The sequence below is a fragment of the Danio rerio genome, chromosome 16 (genome assembly GCF_049306965.1).
Source record: "Danio rerio strain Tuebingen ecotype United States chromosome 16, GRCz12tu, whole genome shotgun sequence".
Taxonomy (NCBI): Eukaryota; Metazoa; Chordata; class Actinopteri; order Cypriniformes; family Danionidae; genus Danio; species Danio rerio.
This window is the reverse complement of record NC_133191.1, coordinates 23,875,975-23,896,857: the sequence shown is the minus strand read 5'-3', so window position 1 is coordinate 23,896,857 and position 20,883 is coordinate 23,875,975. Positions and strand designations below refer to the sequence as shown.

The following is a 20,883-nucleotide window of genomic DNA, read 5'->3' as shown; positions in this document are numbered from 1 at the left end:
AGTACTGGGAAACACCCTTTACTATTAAAGGGCATCCGCTGCGTAAAACATATGCTGGAATAGTTGGCAGTTCATTCTGCTGTTGTAACCTCTGAAATAGAGACTAAGCCGAAGGAATATGAATGAATAAATGAAAGCACATTTTAACAATGTAATGAATCAAAACAGTTATCTTCTGCAGCACATGACCACCGCATTATTTATGCAGCAGCGCTATTTAATGTCACTTACAATGCACTGGTTCAGAAGAACTTTAATGTGAGACACTCAAATGAGTTGGCGATTATCTTGACCAGCCAACGGCGACATGGCGGAACTTTTTCTGCTGCATCTCGCGTTTTCAGATGCAAAGACACATTCACATTACAAGATACATTCTTTGTGAATGTATGTGGTCTTTTCTCCAGTGAATGGCACATCTGAACTGAATGTATTAGTCGTGAGTACATGAACCAAACCATGACCCATATACTGTTAGTCTGTGATGGTTTGGGATGAATACATATATTGTTTCACCATGTCAAGATTTGTCACTGCTTTAAACGTGATTTTAAAAACAAACTCCCTAAATGGCATTCTCCTAAAATCACATTTATTAACATGAAATCCTAGTAATTTGTTTCATAGAGTTGGTTTAAAGCAGGTACATTGTCCCAAGTACCCATTTGTGCATGTGCCCTGGTTGGTAAAATTGGCATTACAATGAAAGCTTACTTTTCATTCCAATTGTTGTTTGCAAAGAGCAGAATCTATTGTTCTTGTATCTCCCATATCACACTGCCATCTTGGTTATTGACCTGCTACTTTGTGCTGAGCCATTGACAAACACAACATGTTTTACAGCTCTATCAGCTGGAATGTGAGATGTCAATCCTTTAGTGTGATTCACGATAGAAAGTCAAACTTGCTTCTGTTTTTCAAAGTTGAAATCTGGATGCTTGAGCACATGCTGTTATTAGATATTATTTTATTGTATATTGTGTGGTGGCATTATTTGTGTTCGGCAACACTGTTTTGGTCATGCCGGTGAGATCCTGAAGAAGAAATTCTTGTTTGTCTGTGCCTAAAATGAGAAGGTTGACGCACGAGAGGAAAGTAGAGATTTGAGAGGGATTTTGGCAGCACAAAAAGAATGCAAAGGGGAGTTGAGCACTAATGGATGGTTACCAGACGCTTTATAATGGGATGAGAGCTAGCGATAGGCCACACTTTCTCTGATACATTCTCACAGAAACTCAGTTTCTTAAATTCATGAACTAATCTAGATGAATTCTATATCTTATCTCTGTCAGTTCAATCACCCCAGAGTGAATATCAGCGATCTGATTATCCTTTCTGTGCAAATAAACAAAAACTATATTAGAGATTCAGACTTAGTTGTGTTTCTCTGATAAGTAGACTGGTAATCTTTACTTTATAAATATACACTCCTGGTTCACCGCACAAATTTGAATTGCTGAAATTTGCTGAAAGGCTGTTGTTGAACACCTAAAGGCCTCTGGGAATGCTAAGCATGCTGTTCTCTCTACCTCCCACGATAAAGGTGTTCTGACCTGGAAAAAAACCTGCTGAAGTCACGTTTCATATTGATATGAAGTCTAATGCAACGCATGTCTGCGTTGTCCTCAGTTGCACTGACTAGATGCATTGACTTGATTTGTAGTCATCAACAGAGATAATACAAACCATAGTGACTGTACAGACGTCTCCAGAGTTATACTGCCTCACTTCCCTCCTAATTCTATTAGATGTTCTACATCTGAGAGCTCGGCAGTCTCTATTCAATTTAAGATCAGAGAATTCAATTTAATGGGAGAACAAGAGGTTGCAGACTCTGAACTGTGGACAGATGTCCCTTGAGGGCATAGTGTAAGGTTTGTGTATGGCCTTTTTCTTACCAGAAGGAAACTTGTCCACAAAAATGTTCTGCTTGCATTAGTCTATGTAATAAGAGTGAATAGTGACCTGCATTAACTGCTATAAACCATTTTCAAGGTATACCATGGTTTGGAAAAGTGTTTGGACATTTTCTGCTGTACCATTCTTACAGTATATGTATTTTTTTATTTAATTTTTTTTTTACATTTTTTTTAAAGCTTTTTTTAGGACAACAGTATATCCAGCAGACAAGATATCTAAAGATGCTTTGGATATGATTTTGAAACTCATTAAGACATCAAAAGTCAATTTATTTGAAAGTAAAATCATTTGAATTATTTAGCTTGACATGTTAACTGTCCCAAAATATTTTAAAAGTTTCTCCAAATAAAATACATTGTTCAAAGCAGATTTTTTTACCCAGACATTTAAAAAGAACATATTTTAGTAATCATAAATATCGTAATCGTAAATAAACCATGAAGCCGAGATATTTTTATCCAAGGTTATTATACCATCAGAATCTTATGCCAACCCATGCCTAGATGTCATATATTTCAAGTGTTGTGGATGTAAACAATATGGTTTCATGAAAAACCAAAATTGTGTGTGTTATTTTTTGAAAATTCCTAATCCCCTGACTTTAGACTTAGTTCAAGATAGTAAAAAAAGATTCTGTAAGGGTACACCTGATAAGGCTATTATTTGTGTTATTATGGTGTTGTATCTCAGCCGATTAACTGAAAGTCTGCTTCCTGTGTTATCGTTCTCCTTGTAGCTTATCGTTTCTGTAAACCAATCAGTGATTAGTCTAGCTTCATCCTTTAGGTATCACACTATTGTGCTAGGTAACCTGATAAAAGGGTTCCAAAAAAGTGGTATGATATGGTTTGTTATTTTAATATCAATCGCAACTTCTGACAGTGGAAATGGAAGTAATTATGTAAAGTAATGTGCTCTACTGGACCTTTCTGCTCAGTGGAAACAAGCTATTAGTGCAAGTATAAATCTCTACATTTGTTGTAAATTACTCTGAGCAAAAATCATCTGTTAATCATGAAAAAGAAATCCTACTGTAGCAACCTACAAGTAGTTTCTGTGTTACTTCATAAAGCATCCCCAGAACCCAATCTTCTGTTGACAGATGAACGTCAGAATGACGGCTGACAGATAAATGTTAAGATCATGCTGTTATGATGAACACAATAAGTATTTTCATTTTAAATGGGAAAATGTATTTTGTGTCAGACTTTTTATTTACATGTATCTTTCTTTCAAGTTTTTTCACATCGTTGATTTCATGAAATTGTCTTCGTACACTGTCAGAAAAAATGTGCAAAATTTGTACCTTTAGGGGTACAATGGCTTGTCACTGGGGCAGTACCCTCAAGGGTACACCTGTTGTACCCTTTCACATGGGTGCATATTTGTACCCTAGCAGTATGTACCTTCATGGGTCAAATATGTACCTCTGCTGACTAATTTGTACCTTACTTGGGCTATGGTACAATAATGTACCTTTAAAAAAGGTACAATTTCTCCTCCATAGGGATGAATTTTGTACCCTTTCATTTCAGATTTGTACTCCATATACAACACATTAAATTTCATTTATCACATTTATTAAACATTAAATATCAACATTTTTAGAGGATGAATGTTTAAACATTACATCATTTTAAAAGAATAAAAAGCAATATTTTTCCATGAGTACAAACTGCACGATAATTGTAATTTTATACCAGTAACATTTTATCACAAACACACATTGAAAGATTCAAAACAATTACATTGTCACCTTTTTAGAAGATGAAAGTTTTTTGAAAAGTTTCACAATGTCATACCAGATGCATAAACCTAAAAAATAGCTGCTTAAACATTTTAAAACATTTTATGAAACAGCGAAAAAGCTTAATATTATATTTTTTAACACCAGTACATCCCATTTCACTGAGCCTTTTTACCAATGTAACAAAGTAATCTTTCTAAAACAGCACTAGACCTCATAAAGTACATTTTTGTTAGTGCACTGCATTCTACATTTTCTAAAAGCATCAAGAATCTCAACGCAATCTTTTTCCATACAGTACATTGAAACATGTCACTTACTGTATACCCTTTATCATTTTAGATCTCAAAAACACTTTTGATCGAACAGTATTACACATTTGATTTAAAATTTCTAAACATTCTTAAGAAACAGTTTATCAGCAGAGTATGTTTCAAGAGCCTGAAAGTCCGTCTGTCTTGGTTTATACCACCCCATTCAAAGTCAAACTCTTACTGTATTTGCATGGAAATATGAATCATACAACACCAGTATTAAAAACTTGCCACACAGAAACCAGTGCAGTATTGACATTTAAAATGTATTTCTTTAGGAAAGAGTCATTTCTTCTCCATTAGCAGTCTCACATGCACACGAAAACAGTTCAATTTGAACACCTGAAGGTGTCAATCTCATCAAGGATGTTGGGCGGAGAAAATTCTTAGCATTGTTTCATCTTGTGCTTCTCAGTTAATTTGGGCAATGTTATTGAAATGTCTATAGCTGCTAGTCTTAAAACACTGATGCACAGACTCGAAACGCATGCACCAAAGTAAATGCAAAGATCCAAGCATTGCTGTTTGATGCAGACGCAGCAATACCAGTTCTCTCGGACAGCTGCACTGATCGTTGCTGTTGTCCAAATTTAAAGTGTTGCTCCATCTTGGGGAGTTGCTGATGTTCATCCTTTGCATTCTTTATGTAGCGTGGATAAGCCAAGTTGAAAACACAGTAAACAGCGAAGGATGTAATAATGCCTTTTAACTCCTGTTCTCCTACATTTTGCAAAGGACTTTCAACCATCTGTAGAGTTGGGTATGGAGCATCATCATCATCCCACTGTGAAAGGAAAAAAAAAGGACATCAATAAACAATGTAAAATCTGTCAGAACTGCATAACATCTATCAGAGTATTACAAAGTGTTTAACCAACAGTACCCAAACCTCTTCCAGTGTAATTACTGTAAGCAATTAACTTTCTCTTTAAGAATATGGGGGAGCAGAATTAGAGCAGCACGAAAGTCAGAATCTATTGCAAAATAAAATCATCCATTCATTTTTTTATATTCGGCTTAGTCCCTTTATTAATCTGGGGTCGCCACCGCGGAATGAACCGCCAACATATCCAGCACGCGTTTTACACAGCGGATGCCCTTCTTGCTGCAACCCATCACTGGAAAACACCCATACACACTTATTCACACACTATGGCCAAATTAGCTTACCTAATTCACCTGTACCGCATGTCTTTGGACTTGTCGAGGAAACCGGAGCACCCGGAGGAAACCCACGCCAACATGGGGAGAACATGCAAACTCCACACAGAAATGCCAACTGACCCAGCCGAGTCTCGAACCAGCAACCTTCTTGATGTGAGGCGATCGTGCTACCCACTGCGCCACTGTGACACCCTAAAATAAACAAGACAAATAATGAAGTACTCCTAAATAATTTAATAAAATAAAGGACCTGTTTTTAAAATAAAGAAAAAATTATTGGAATGTTTAGCAAATGCTGAATAAAAGATATTGATGTATTTTTATGAATTACATTTTTTAAAGAAAAACATTAAGGAATGTTCTCTATATAAAGGGTTTGTATATAAGGCCTATGAGTTTGAACTTGCTAAATGCAGCTTGAAAAGGCACTTAATGATCCCATCCAAGAAATAAGGTTTTGATCTAGCAAAATTATTATTATGTAAGTTTTATGTTAATACCTGTAGTATCATCTGCAAACTTCTATTCTCTTGCTTTTTTGTAGACTTTGGCCAGTGGAGATGCTTTTTTTTCTTAATTAAGCTCAGGCACCTTTAGCACAAGCTGTCCTTGAAGCTCTGACTTGGTTGGAGATGGTTGATGAATGCATTCAGTCAGGTTCACCATGACTATAATAAACAAAAAGGAAATTAGTGATTCACTTTAACTAAAAACATTATCTAATATTCTTTGTTGCCATTTCCCTTTAGTTATCACTGTACAAATAGTTGTAAGCTTGAATGCACATACGTGTTCACCACAAAGCTTGAAAATTAAAATATTTTTACAATAGTCATAACATTTATAATAGTTATTTAATCCTACACTTAGGCTTATACTGACATTAAACTTTTCATTTAAACTGAGAACTGATTTAAAATGTGTGATCTCACTGATAAGGGTAATTTTAATAAAGGGTCACACACCTTATTTCACTGGATACGCAGGACATTCGCATTACTCTTAAAAGATGATGCATCCTCACCAATTGCAGCAATCACCTATTGGATCAAATATAAGTCCAAAATAATGACAATCATAACAATTCAAATTTAACTTTAACACTTCACCTAACAGTTTCATAGAAAAAGGGAGATTAAATTTAAGACTGCACAATGAATTCCTGGGGAAAAAGTATACACACACACACACATACATATACATATATATACACAGATGAAATACTAAATACTTACGTTATTACACTCTACTGCTTCCTCGTCCACTTCATCTTCTAAAAAGAAAAAAAAATCATGATCGGTGTGAACTTTTTTAACAGCAAAAAAAAAAAAAAGCTTTAAATTAGCAACTTAAAGGTTTGATTAATGACCCGCACCTCGATCTGACAAGACAGATGATTATGACTCTCTTGGACATGCATTTATAACGTTATTTAAATATGTAACGTTGCAAAATACAACTGCTATAAATGGACGTGGGTCGAGATATGCATAAACTAAAGTTATATTGTTTCAGACATGAAGGCATTCACTTCACTCCTTTCCGGAGTAAACATGAACGTTAGCATGAACGTTAGCTTCCCAACACTAAGGAAATTCTGAGTTTATAAATAAGGTATGCAATAAAGGCTTAACAACATTAACGTTATCCAAACAAAACGAAATGTGTTTGAACTGTTTCTCTGAATGTTTCACCGCTGTTTTGTCAGTGTTTTGAGCTCTGTCTCATGGCCAGGTTATGTGAAAATCATATTTTAATTTCTGGTCAACCTTAAATTACAAAAGGGTCCCCTCACGCGGCAGGTAACTCGACGGTAATCTTAACTACATACACAAGGCAAAGTAACGTCAAATATGAATTGAATATGACCCAACGGATATTTACAATAAGTTATTTAACATTAAACTTACCTGCAAATGTCTGTGCTTCGTCTTCACGAGCGTATTCCAGCTTCTTTGCGTCCTTCAAGTCCATCCTCCATCGACGCCGAGAAGAGCGTCAGAACAACAGTGCAACAGCTGGAGTTTAACCGTCGCACGTAATCAGCTCGCATTATGAATGCACGGCGCGGGCAAGAATCCTATTGGACAACACGAATTCAAATTTGCTGGCTGCTAATGCTAAGTGAAAGTCAATGGACAATACCCTGCTGTGCAGACCTGCAAGTTTAAAAAAATATCATCCAATGTGTCGCAAAATGTAGTTTTAAGAGTATTTCAGGCGAGAATGTAGTTGTTTTAAACTCGAATCGGCAGTTTATATACAAAGACAGCGCTTTTTTGACAATGTGCTTCAGTGAATGCGGACTCTGTCAGCGGGAGCTTTATGATTCTCTCCCCCGCCGACAGCAGCTTTTACTTCGGCTAGTCAATCTCGCATCTGCCGCTGGATTCAATCTCCCTCTTGTAGTTAAAACACAATATTTAATACATTTTGTGTATATCTAACGGCCAGTTTTCGGTCTTTTAAATCTATTATTTGTTCTCAGCTGTATTATTTTGGCAGTATTATTCTGTTACGTTTTATAATTGTTTTATTAATTAATTAATTTATTTATTAATGCTACAAGGTTGTACTCTGTCTTTGTTTACCAAGCTGGTTACCTTTAATTTCTATTGTATACATCTACCTTATACTTGTATGTCCATTCTAGTAGTTTATTAAATCTGATAATCAAAGAAAGGTCTGTGTATAATAAGCCATTTCACTTTACATTTAGGGAGATTTATGTTAACATTTTCTTAAATCAAAAATATTAATGTATAATATTTATATAAGGCCATGTTTTATATAATTAAATAATTTAATTTATAATGTACAGTTTTTTGTGCATTTCTTCCAAATAACCAACAACTCATGACATAAATGAAGGACCATTTCATACACGATGACTTGCTCCTTTTTCACACAAGTGATTGTACCTTTCTTTGGGCCTTAAATGGCCCAAACATGGACCCTTTGACAGTTGGGAACATATTTGTACCTTTTTTACCCTTAAATGGAACATATAAGTATCTTAGGGTGCTACTTTGAACCATTGAGGGTACAACTTCACCATTTGTACCCCAAGTGTTCACAAATGTACCCCAACCGTACCCTTTTTTCTGACAGTGTACACTATAAAACAGATAAGATTTTGTGATAGAAATATGACTCGTAATCAAAAAATGGCTGATCTCTCTGACCTGGTGACAGGTACAGTATACCCATTACGTGCAAGAGTTTAATGATTTTTATAATGAGCTTAAGCTTTACTCTGGATATGTATAATTATAAAGTATGTGCTAAATTGGGAAGATTTGAACATGTACAACAATGGATTATAATATTCTATTAAAAGCATGTATTGCAGTTTTGTCATATGACAAATTAAATGTTAAAACTCTTTAAAGTCTGGTAAAGCTACACAATTAGGCTTTTCACAATATCTAATTTTTTTTTTTTTAAACAATATATTGCACCAAAGTATATATGGCGAGAAACGATGTTATTACCATTTTACGCCACTCATTATATAATGTCAGAATGACAATATAATGGCATCACAATGCAAGTTCACTCTTCCAAATAACACCTGTTTTATTCTTAATAATATTTAATTTAATTGTAGTCAATTGAACAATTGAATAATTAGACATCGCACGTCCTAAAAAAATAAATAATAATAATTGTCAACAAAAAAGTGCAAAGTAAAAAGTAACAGAGGCTGCGATTTCAGCTAGTAGCAAAAATCACAGCCATTGTTACTTTTTACCTTGCCCTTTTTTGTTGACATTTATTATTATTTATTTTATTAAATATATATTTTCAGCTGTCATTCACCCACATGAAAATATACTATAGAAATTTATAGTAAATACTATAGTTTTTTTTTTTTACCATACTGACACTGACAACTCCAATTTAGAGAGGTTGTGCAATAAGCTAAAGTATTGCTAGAATTGTTTATGTATGGGTGATATACAGTTGAAGTCAGGATAATTAGCCCCCTGTTTATTTTTTTCCCCAATTTCTTTTTAACAGAGAGAAGATTTTTTTTCAACACATTTCTAAACAGTTTTATTAGTTTTAATTACTCATTGCTAATAACAGATTTTTTTTATCTTTGCCATGATGACAGTAAATAATATTTGACTGGATATTTTTCAAGACACTTCTAAAGTGACATTTAAAGGCTTAACTGGGTTATAAGGTTAACCAGGCAAGTTAAGGCAATTAGGCAAGTTATTGTATAACGATGGTTTGTTCTGTTGACTATCAGAAAAAAATTAAGCTTAAATGGGCTAATAATTTTGACCTTTAAAATGGCTTTTAAAAAATTTAAATCTTCTTTGATTCTAGCCGAAATAAAACTTAAAAAATAAACTTTCTTCAGAAGAAAAAATAATGTAAATTTTCCTTGTTTTGTTAAACATAATTTGGGAAATTTTCAAAAAAGGAAAAAAAAATTCAAAGGGGGGCTGAATTCTGACTTTATTATTAGTACATAGTATTAGTATATTACATTACCAAACATTATTGAGGTCATGTCCATGTATTGTGTGATAAGTTGATATGTTGATTATTGTGACAGGTCTATGCACAATTAGTCAAAGGCAATTTTTATTTGCAGTTTTTAATAATTTTCTGTAATTGACCACATAATGAATGAGTCTGTAATCAGCTGTAAATCTCCAGCACCTCCTTTCAGATGTTCTAGTGTTTACTACATAAAGCCATAACTGACAAGCCATGCAGAAATACAGTAGCAGATGATTTAATTGGATGCAATTCTGAAAATTTATTTTGGAAAATTATCTGACCAATTCTGTCGTTTTATCATTGTTTGTGTGTAGGCATTGGCCGGTATGAGATTCTGCCAGCATGATAATCTTGAATAAAAAAATATCACAGTTTTCACTGCTCTAAAATATGTGCTTTTAAAATGTCTGGGTAGTTTCAAAAACATATTTCTTAAACTTAAAAAAAAGACTTCTTTAAATATTAAGTAAGCCACTGCACTGTTTAAACCTATAGTTGGTCTAAAGCAGGGGTGTCCAAACTCGGTCTTGGAGGCTCGGTGTCCTGCAGATTTTTAGCTCCAACTTGCCTCAACACTCCTGAATGTAAAGCCTAGGCAAGAGCTTAATTAGCTAGCCCATGTGTGTCTGATATGGTTGGAACTAAACTTTACTGGACACCGGCCCTCCAGGACTGAGTTTGGACACCCCTGGTCTATACTGTTGGATGTTGGTGCATAATTATTTGTTTTTCAGACATTTTCTGAATCATGGGTTGACCAGTAGCATTTAATGTTGAGAGTCCTTTTGGGTCTTTTAAAAAACTAAATAAAACATTAGTAAAAAAGTGAATACAACAACATGTACTGACAATTATAAGCAGCAGTAAATCTTGAAACCAGTTGTCATCCCTTGCCTAGTTGTGTGTGAACTTACTGCCATTTTGTAGTATTAACAATTATTAAACGGTTAAAGATTGGACAATTGATGTCACTAGCCCAGGGGTGGGCAAACTCGGTCCTGGAGGGCCGGTGTCCTGCACAGTTTAGCTCCAACCCTAATCAAACACACCTGCTTATAGATTTCTTGTGATCTTAAAGACACTGATTAGCATGTTCAGGTGTGTTTGACTAGTGTTGGAACAAAACTCTGCTGGGACACCGGCCCTCGAGGATCAAGTTTGCCCATCCCTGCTATAGCCAGTGTGGTTGCTGCCATTTTTAGCACTTAAACTATTTGTCTAATGTGTGTAATATAAACACAGCTTGTGAAAGTTTTTGGACTGTACACAATTGAAATGCATTAAAGCTTATTTTTTTTGAAGAATCATTGTTTGTAAAACTGCTTGCTGTGACTATTTAGCACACTTTTGTTTACATTCTATACTTTATAAATGAATTTCAGTAGTCAAGGGTCTAGGTTGGGATAGGAATGAATAGAAGAGGATGAGATAGGGAAACAGAATGACACACGGCAGGTCAGGAGGAAAATGTGGCATTGCAGCAGAAATAGATATAAGAATAGGAAATAACTAAATGAATACCACAAAAATATACAGTGAGGAAAAAAAATTTAATAGTTGATGAAAAACGGATTAAATGTTAAAAGGCACATGCAGAATTTATCATAAAGTCCTCATTAAGAGAAAAAGTATTAATATTTATTATAAAGAATAAAAATGCAATCGTCGATTCGCATAAGTTTGGCCTTGATTCTAGACTGGTTAAATAAATGTGTTTGTTCAGAATGTAAGTACATTTGGATACAGTAGGGAAGAGTGACATCTTTGATTTGGATCAGTGTGTGAGAGCTGGAGAGAGCGAGTGTGATAGAGAAGCCAGTGTTCTCAGCATAGCTGGCCTTGTTTTCTGCCCCACTTCACTGTAATAATGGGAAGAGGGTCCTTCTGCTCCCCCTTCGTCCTACTCACGAGCTCCCTCCATTCAGCCTATGGGATAATGCAGTGCTGAGTGGCTAAATGGAGCCTCTGTTAGCCTGGCCACTGACACACTGACACAGAGGAAATGGATCGCTTTGGACCGTGACTAAATTTTGGTTGTTTGTTTGACCGGATCACTGTTATTACAGAGTAAAAACTCTTGTCTGTCGTCACGCAGATATTTAAAAGTCACCAAACATAGTTAAACCAATAATGTTATTGTAAGCTAAAACTATTAAAATAATTTATTAAAGTTAGTTTATTAAAATAAGGCTAAAATATAATAAAATTAAATATAAACAAAAATATTAAAAGTAAAAAAAAAGTAAATAATGCATTGCTAGTTTATTGATGTAAAATTCAGTTAAATGGGCTATGTGCACAAGTGTTTTTCAGCCAATAATAAACTTCCGGTGAAAGGTTTATGTGACTATTTTCAATTTCATAAGGTTCCTTTTACAGCAATAGTGTTGTAATGTAATTCAAGTATAATCAGTTAAATAGACTTAAGCACACATTTGGTTGTTAAAGTGTAAAAAGAGCTGAAAAACCATATAAACGCAGGTGCCGTCATTAGCAAAAGGGTAGCGCAGAAACTCCATTGAAATAAGTAGGGTAAAATTAATTTCACCCTTTTAAAGACATGGCACAGAAAAATACAATTTAATGCAGTGCTTCTTGTTTAGTGTAATTTATATCGTATCTTTATATCATGAAGAACGTTGTTTTTTATTTAATTGTTTATTTTTTAAAGAAATTCTATCTTCAACGTGGCGATTTTGTATTGGATGACAATTAAGCGGAAGCCCAGGGGCTGGCTGACTGAATTTGAAAGTCTGTGTGTATATACCCCATTGTTCTACAAAAGCAACAAAAACTTGTATAAATATCCATAATATCTAAATGTAAAAGAATGTAAGACAAATTAACTGACAACAATACTAAAATAAAAGTTCAATAAAAAAGAAAATATGAAATAAAAACAAACTAAAAATTTTAATCTGATCTATCACTCAAATCAGTTAAATAAAATTTATAAAAAGAATTATTCTTATTGTCAGAGACACCATCAGACACTGCATTAGTTATAATAATTGTTGGATTTAGTGTGTTACCCTTGTTGCTGTCTCTGTGTGTACAGGATATGACAGGGCAGGTAGTGTTTCTATTGCCTAAAACAGTAAAATGCTCTGGAGGTTGAGTGAGTGAGTGAGTGAGTGAGTGAGTGAGTGAGTGAGTGAGTGAGTGAGTGAGTGAGTGAGTGAGTGTGTGAGTGAGTGTGTGTGTGGCATGCATAGATTTAAAAGAGCATCCTTGACATTTCACACTACAATTTTTTGGAGTGCAACATGGAACTAATATGACAATGAGCAATTCCATGCAAACGTCAACCTTGCCATGAAAAAAAAAAGTTTTTCACTAAAATAGTGAAACCGTTTTGGTTCATAGTTGGTTTAAAGCAGATTGTCCCAAGTATCCTGGTGGGTAAAATTGGCCGTTTGACTGCTTGTATAAAAAAATGTCTCAATGTTTTCAAACAATTATGTTTGATATACTAAATTCACACAATTTCACATTTGTCACATCAATAACAGAGAGGTCTCACATCAGAGAGTCGACTCTTATCCTTTTGATCAGCATCGTTTCTTTTGGGTTGTGCAGTTTAATTCACAGAATAACTGTAAACTCGCACACATTTTATGGTCTCATCCATAACACATGTTGATTTTTTTCTCATTTAAAATCTAAAAAATGTTTACAGATTAATATTTTTCTTTTGTTTCAATATAATGTTAACATATACTTTCCCTGTGAATTTATGTTTTAAGTGCAAATATCACATCTATAACGCTGGAATTACTTCAATATTTTTCACAGGTTATTTTTTAGAGTGTAGAATTAATAACTGAATAGCAGGTGTGGTTATTAGTGGAGTACAGCGTCCTGTATGTAGGGCTGTGCAATTCATTGAAATTCAGTCTTGATTTTGGCTTCCAACAATTATGAAAAAAACATTAATCGAGATAAAAAAATATTATTTTATCTTGATTAATGTTTTTCCAGCAGTTTACAGTTTACAGTTTCACTGCAAAGCTCAGTTTTACATGAAAGTCAGTAAAAGCATAGGCCTACTGTAACGTGGCTTTTGGAGCATAGGACACATTAATTATTGATGTGTATTCTATTCATTCATGTTTTTAAAGGCTTGAAAAGAGACTGCATGCTGTTGTGTGTGCGCGCTTGGCCTCATACTTGTGTGCATGTGTGCGACCGTGCATATGTGTGTGTGTAGGTGTGTGTTTGCGTGTGAGAGTGTATGTATATGTCTGTTTTTGTTTATAGTGTACTCTGGTTTACAATAGCTATACTTGTGAGGGCCAAATGTTCGTACTTATAGAGTAAATGTATACTGTTTCTCACTAGCTTGCATGTGTGAGAAACTGTGCAAAAAAAGGGCAATTGATTAGTTGACTATTGTACTCCTGATTTGAAATCAGTAACTCAAACCTTGACCAGCAGTTTAGGAGATTTTGGGCTTTGTCTGTTGGACTGGAAATTGCTGCCTAAGGTGATCTGAATATGATCAAAGAGTGAACCTTCTTGCCCTAAAGTTATTTAAAGGGCCAGCATCACTCTTTGACTTAAACCCAATACCTAAACATTACGGCGAAAAATGGAACATGGTGTAGCAAATGGGTTACTAGCATTTGTCTAGACCCTCAGGACTAACTGCAATCATGTTCAATATAACCATGAACCCCCTCCTATAAAGAAGCCTGTTCTTCTTTATAGTGCATTTATGGTGTTCAAAGTCTGTTGTCTGGGACTGAAACTCCACCCATCTGAGAACAAGAGCTGCAGTTTCATAGCTGTTAGTGTAAAAGTACGTAAATCCTACTACGGTAACCACAATAAAAACAGAAGAATGAGTCAGTAGAGAGAGAGGGAAAAAAAGGTTGAGGAGAAAAATAGTGTTGCTGCCACCTGTTTAACTCTGCACCTGTATATCCGTCATCACAAGAGACTCCCTGCTCTATTTCAGCCTGCTTCCAGGCGGTGACACTCCTTATTATCTGAGAAAACATAATGAGCTCATTTAGTGTTTTCACATCATAATACCATGAAGGCTCATGTACACCACACTGTAGGTATATTTAAGTCACGCTTGCTCATCTCAGACCTACAGTTATTGAATTCTGGCTTCAGGACCAGTGCAAGTAAGCAAATAACCCCTATTTTGACTAATCTACAAAGCATTTTTTTAAATTGATTTTATTATCCTGCTTGCGTACAAGGCCTTGAATGGTCTACTGTGGTGGAAAGATTACTGAAAAAGTATACTAAAGTAAAAGTACCATTACTTGGCTAAAAATGTAGTGCAAGTACAGTACAAGTATCTGTTGTAAATATTACTTTAAGTAGGAGTAAAAAGTAGCCATTTCAAAAGTACTCGAGTAGTGAGTATTACGCTGTTAAAAGTTGATGCAGTTGCATGTAATTTGTGGATGTGTGTAATCGTAACATTCTGTAATGCATTTAGTTATTGCCTAGCAGGCACACATTGTCATAAGACGTTAATATTTGGTTAGATTTAGGTTGTCAGGTGACCAAAATCAATGTAAAGTCAGCATCTAAGGACACGTAAGGTCCAATAACAACATCAAATGATAATGAATTTTGTTTGATTTTAGGTTGTTAGAAATTGACCAACATCCTAATCCAACGTCCTATTGATGTCAAGTACTGACATTTATTCATCAGGTATGGCAACCAAAATCCAATATCCGATAGACATCATAGTGGTAATGTCCACACAACTTCAAGCTGTAACATCCTTAGACGTGACTATGTGGTTGATTTTTGGTTGGATGTCAGACATTGATGTCGGTCTGACGTTTAGTTCTGATGTCAACCCGATTTTCATTTCCAAACAAAATCCAACGTCCCCACGACATTGGGGTACAACGTCAATCTGACTTCATGTTGACGTTTTGTGCCTGCTGGGTGTTTAAGGCCATTTCGGTCATCATGCAGTAAACATCTGTCATCTTCTTATTAGTGACATGCATCTAAACAGACTTTGGGTCAAGGCTTGTAAAAGATTTTGGACAACTTCTTAGACACTTTTAATGCTTCCAAACAGTTTGCTGCAATTAAAAATGGCCAAAAATTGGACTAACTAATCCCCATAGATGAGAAAAAAATAAAGTAGTGACTGCAGGTTGAAGAAAAGTAGTAGAGTAAAAGTACCCATACAGCACTAAAATGTACTCAAAGGAAAGTAAAAGTACACATTTTTAAAACTACTTGGTAAATTACAGTTTCTGAGAAAAAACTACTCGATAACAGTAATTAGAGTATTTGTAATTTGCTACTTTACACCACTGATGGTCTAGCACCACAATATCTATCTGAGCTTTTAATCTCATACACTCCTAGACATACATTATGCTCATCTGATGCTGGTTGTTTAACTGCTCAATGTGGCTAAAATCAGTGGGAGGCCGGGCATTCTGTTCACCTGTCTCTTTAGCAATGCAGAATCCCTAAGACTTTTTAAATAATCTCTTAAAACTTACTTTTTAGGATAGATTTTGTTTTAGGATAGACTTTTATAAGATTTTGATCTATTACTATTATTATTAATTAATTTATTTTTATTATTACATTGTGTTTGCATTCAGCTTTGTATCTTTTACTGGTGGACATTTTTTTATCTGTAAAGAGCTATGAGATGCTACTTTTAAAGCCGCTAAATAGGACTGGGTGATTAATCGAAAAATAATTGAAATCGACATTCAGAACATATAATCGATCAAAATTTTTCAGGCAAATTTTTTTTTATTAGTTTCTCTTTTTCCTACTTCCAGGGCTCAACAATAAAGACTGCCTGATGGGGCCAACAGTAGACAGGATCGCTATTAGGGCTGTGCAATTAATCGAAAATCCGATTTCGATTTCGGCTTCTAATGATTATGAAAAACCAGTAATCGAGATAAACGATTATTGCATCATATTCCGCCCCCTTTCCAGTTGTACACATATGTTGCTCTTAAAAGCGCGAAAGACGCTTTTAGTCTAGTCAGCATTCAGTCTCATTCACACACTGAGACGAGCTCAGCGCACACATCTAAAGTCATCTTAATGTGAGCGCTTTAATGGTCAAATTGGTTCATTTTTTCTTAAAGTGAAGATGCTTAAAGCACAGTTTGTTTCATAATTTTATTCTGTTGTATTTATTTCTCTTTCCTTTGCAGAGTGGAAAATAACTGTATATATGCAGTTGAAGTCAGAATTATTAGCCCTCCTGAATATTAGCAATCCTTTTCCTCCCCAATTTCTATTTAATGGAAAGAATTATTTTTTTTTTTTTCATTTTTATCTTTGTTATAATGGCAGCACAATATTTTACTAGATATTTTTCAAAATACAAGCATTCAGATTCAAAGTGCGATTCAAAAGCTTAATTAGGGTAATTAGGCAAGTTATTGTATAACAGTTTCTTCTGCAGACAATCAAAAATATATTCCTAAAGGGGCTAATATTATTGACCTTAAAATAGGTTTTAAAATATTTAAAACTGCTTTTATTCTAGCCAAAATAAAACAAATAACACTTTCTCAAAAAGAAAAAATATTAGAGCAAATACTATTAAAATACTTTGCTCTGTTAAACATCGTTTGGGAAATATTTATAAAAAAAATCACAGAAGTGCGAATAATTCTGACTTAAACTGATAATTGTTTTGAATAATCGTGATTACAATTATGACAAAAATAATTGTGATTATGATTTTTCACAAAATCGAGCAACCCTAATTACTACTAGCCCGATAAGTTTAATTTCGGAAGTTTAATTTGCCTGCAACTATTTCTCAGTCGCATGCAAAAAAAAAAAGCCAATAAACAATTTGTGCTTTCAAGCCTTTAAATGCTATCTACTTTGTGATGCTGTAAACACCATATTGCTTTGTACAGCGACAGTACAGTAACATCAAATTATGAGGCTAAAAGAAAATGTCTGTTTAACATCTTGGAAGCAGACATTTACGCAGTTACAACACGACGAGCAAAACTGAAGTGATGTTTAGCACAGCTTGCCATCAGTTTGGCAGGTCAGCCACCTTTTGGTTTTGCAAAAAAATACCTGGACATTTTCCATACTGTTATTTTTGTCTGCATAACATTTTGGATTTTGCTCATTATACATTTATTATCATTATCAAATTCTAGATTCATTTTATTTCACACATTAATTAAAAATATGTGGCTAAGAAATAGCTATTAACTTTTTTTTTTTTTTTTGGGTAGGGCCAGTGAAAATATTGGCAGGGCAAGTAAAAAATCTGAACCACTAGCCCAATTGGGCCATTACAAAAAATCCTTAGCATTGAACCCTGACTTCCCATGCGGAGTCGCAGGATCCCGCTCTGTTAAGGCGGATTTATACTTCTGTGTCGAAAGATGTTTAAAATATTTTTTACCGGATATACAAGAGTGATTTTATTTAAAAGAAAGCCTGCCTATTTTCTACATTTATTATGAAAAACATAAACAATCGTTTATTTTGTTTCCAAAAGAGCAACTTATTTATTTTTACTTTTTTATATAAAAAGGTGACTGTTCAGTTTAGGCAATGTGTGTTTCAATTTAAGTTGTTCAACATTGATGTTCAGTAAATAATCATAGATCGTAGAATGTATGTTTCCTTCAATTATTCTAAAATCAAAAATGCACCCTTCATTCAAACATCTCCCACTTGCAATATGTTAGCATATTTACTGTAAATAACTTGTCAGTGATCTATGAGTAATAAATAAATAAAATAAACAGATAAAAATAATTATTCATTAATCGTAATAGAGTTCAAATATGTAGTTAATTGAGATTTTGATTTACTGTAGGCTAAATCGCCTAGCCCTAGCGCTATATAAAAATTATATTATTATTATTATTATTATTATTATTATTATTATTATTATTATTATTATATGTTTTTTGTTGTTGTTGTTGTTATTAAAACCTGGACATTTCAGATAACATAGTTTACTGGACAAATGGATAAGGATTACAAGGATAAAATAACAACAAAGCCAAAACTATTGAATTAAATTAATTTTATTTTTATTTTTATATGGTAGTTAAGAAAGTGGAATGATCTTGATGAGTTACCATGTGTTTTAATAAATTTTATCTTTATCCATTTGTCTCTGTCTTTCTTGCACACAGCTTATAATAGTTAAATAATTATAAAATAATTATTTATAATTGATTAAAAAACTTACATTTTGTTTATTTAAATAAAATAAACATCAACATTTTTTATTTTTTGTTTTGAGTTGGTAAAAAGTTGTTCTTTTTCATTAATTTTAATTAGTTATTTTTTTTTTATATATATATATAAATACACACACACACACACACACACACACACACACACACACACACACACACACACACACACACACACACACACTTTTTGAAATAATAATAATAATGGTATAAACACAACATTTTTTTAACTTTACCTATATTTTAAAATGACAACAGAAAATATAAAAGTAATAAATAATTTAAGCTTTTAATAAACACTTCAACTGTTAATCAAAATCTAAACTAAAACCAAAATCAGTTTCCACACATGATTGTAGGAGGAGCAGTGATCTGACTGAATGTGTTTGCAGACTGTTTAATCAGTGTATTGCAGCACTGTAGTTTTGGTATGGAAGAAGGTAAAGAGTTTGAGAGTGAAAGAAAAAGAGTGAGTAATTATAAAGTGACGTACCAATGTCTAGGAATGCACTTTGTTCCTGTCACACCCTTAAATATTTTCCTTATACGATACTTTCATTCTATCACAGCAGCCACACCTTCAGTGTCTTCTCCATTACGTCACATTAAGGCCTGGCTTTTGTTAAAAAAGTAGCATGTTCGATCTTTTGTTAGTAAATCTAAAAAAATGTGGAATTAGTTTATGAAGTCAATAGTGTGTGTGTTTGTGTCTGTGTGTGTCTGTGTGTGTCTGTGTGTGTCTGTGTGTGTGTCTGTGTGTGTGGTTGTTCAGGTTAATGAATAATGGAGGCCATTGGGTCTTATGTGCCAGGAGTCAGAGGTAACAGGCAGCATGGAGTAGTGTGAGTGTGTGTAATTCAATGCCGCCACACTGGACCGTCTGCCTGTATCTCAGTAGAGCACAACAGTAGTAGAGTTCTAGTAAAAAAAAATCCCATTCAGTTTCTCCTTCAGAGAATAGCAGGCTAGAGACTTTTCAAGACAGAGCAGCATTGTCTACAAGGTTGTTGAAGATCAAATGGAATCAACCTCATTTACTTTATTGTTGTTGATTTATACTGATGGATCCACAAGCGGACATGTTCTCGTAACCTTTTAATAACTACACTACCTGACAAAAGTCTTGTCGTCAATTGCAGTTGTAAGAGCAACAAATAATAACTTAACTTAGTTGATCATTTGGAAAAGTGGGAGAAGGAACCTTCTGATGAATCATCTGTTTTACTTTCATCCTAATCATCACAAATACTGCAGAAGACCTATTGGAACCTGCATAGACCCAAAATTCTCACAGATATCAGTCAAGTTTGGTGAAGGGAAAATCATGGTTTGGGGTTACATTCAGTATGTTGCTTCTCATACTTCAGCCTCCACATCAAAGTTATTGAAAGCAAAGAAGGTCAAAATGCTCCAGGATTGGCCAGAACAGTCACCAGATAGAACATTATTGAGCATGTGTAGGGTAAAATGGAGAAGACATTGACATGAACTCTGGGAGTCCTGCAAGAACGCTTTCTTTGCCATTCCAGATGGCTTTATTATAAAGTGATTTCAGTCATATCTGATCATTCAAGTTATTGTTTGTTGTTTATAAAACTTAGACCAAGACTTGTCAGGTAGTGTAGTTTCTCCTCTGAACACACAACTTATTTCTAAAGTGTAACGTCCAATTTTTACAATTAAATGTGGTTTGAATGAAACTGAAGTCTGACAGATTTTGACAGAGTACAGTATGTAAATTTACCTGTAAGAGGTTTCTTATTTAATCACCAAGGTGTGTGTACTTTCAGTGGAGAATCATGGCAGTTGCTGTATTCATCACCACAACCAATGGAAATTTGTCAGAATCAGAAGAGATCAAAACTATGCACTATATTAGATGTATCATACAAAAACATTCAAATAGTTGTCACTTGTCTAATGTGACACATTCAGGACCATTCAGGTGTCCCTCTCTTGTTAAATTGAGTCACGATCTCTCTCCTTGGAAATGTGAATATTGATTTTT

The 20,883-nt window shown here is 34.2% G+C and overlaps 2 protein-coding genes and 1 long non-coding RNA gene across 8 annotated transcripts in view; 2 read left to right on the top strand and 1 right to left on the bottom strand.

The window, feature by feature from the left end:
* Window positions 1-20,883, top strand: part of tuft1a (tuftelin 1a) — a 198,190-nt gene that overhangs the window by 37,059 nt on the left and 140,248 nt on the right. The gene's annotated exons all lie outside the window — the stretch shown is intronic.
* cgna (cingulin a) overlaps window positions 1-20,883 on the top strand; it is a 70,622-nt gene that overhangs the window by 2,453 nt on the left and 47,286 nt on the right. The window lies entirely within an intron of this gene.
* On the bottom strand, window positions 3,484-7,156 carry LOC101884810 (uncharacterized). The gene is made up of 6 exons (XR_224518.6): window positions 7,056-7,156; window positions 6,381-6,418; window positions 6,111-6,185; window positions 5,646-5,813; window positions 5,152-5,337; window positions 3,484-4,765 (listed from the first exon to the last, which is right to left on the bottom strand). It is a non-coding gene; the product is annotated as an uncharacterized lncRNA (long non-coding RNA).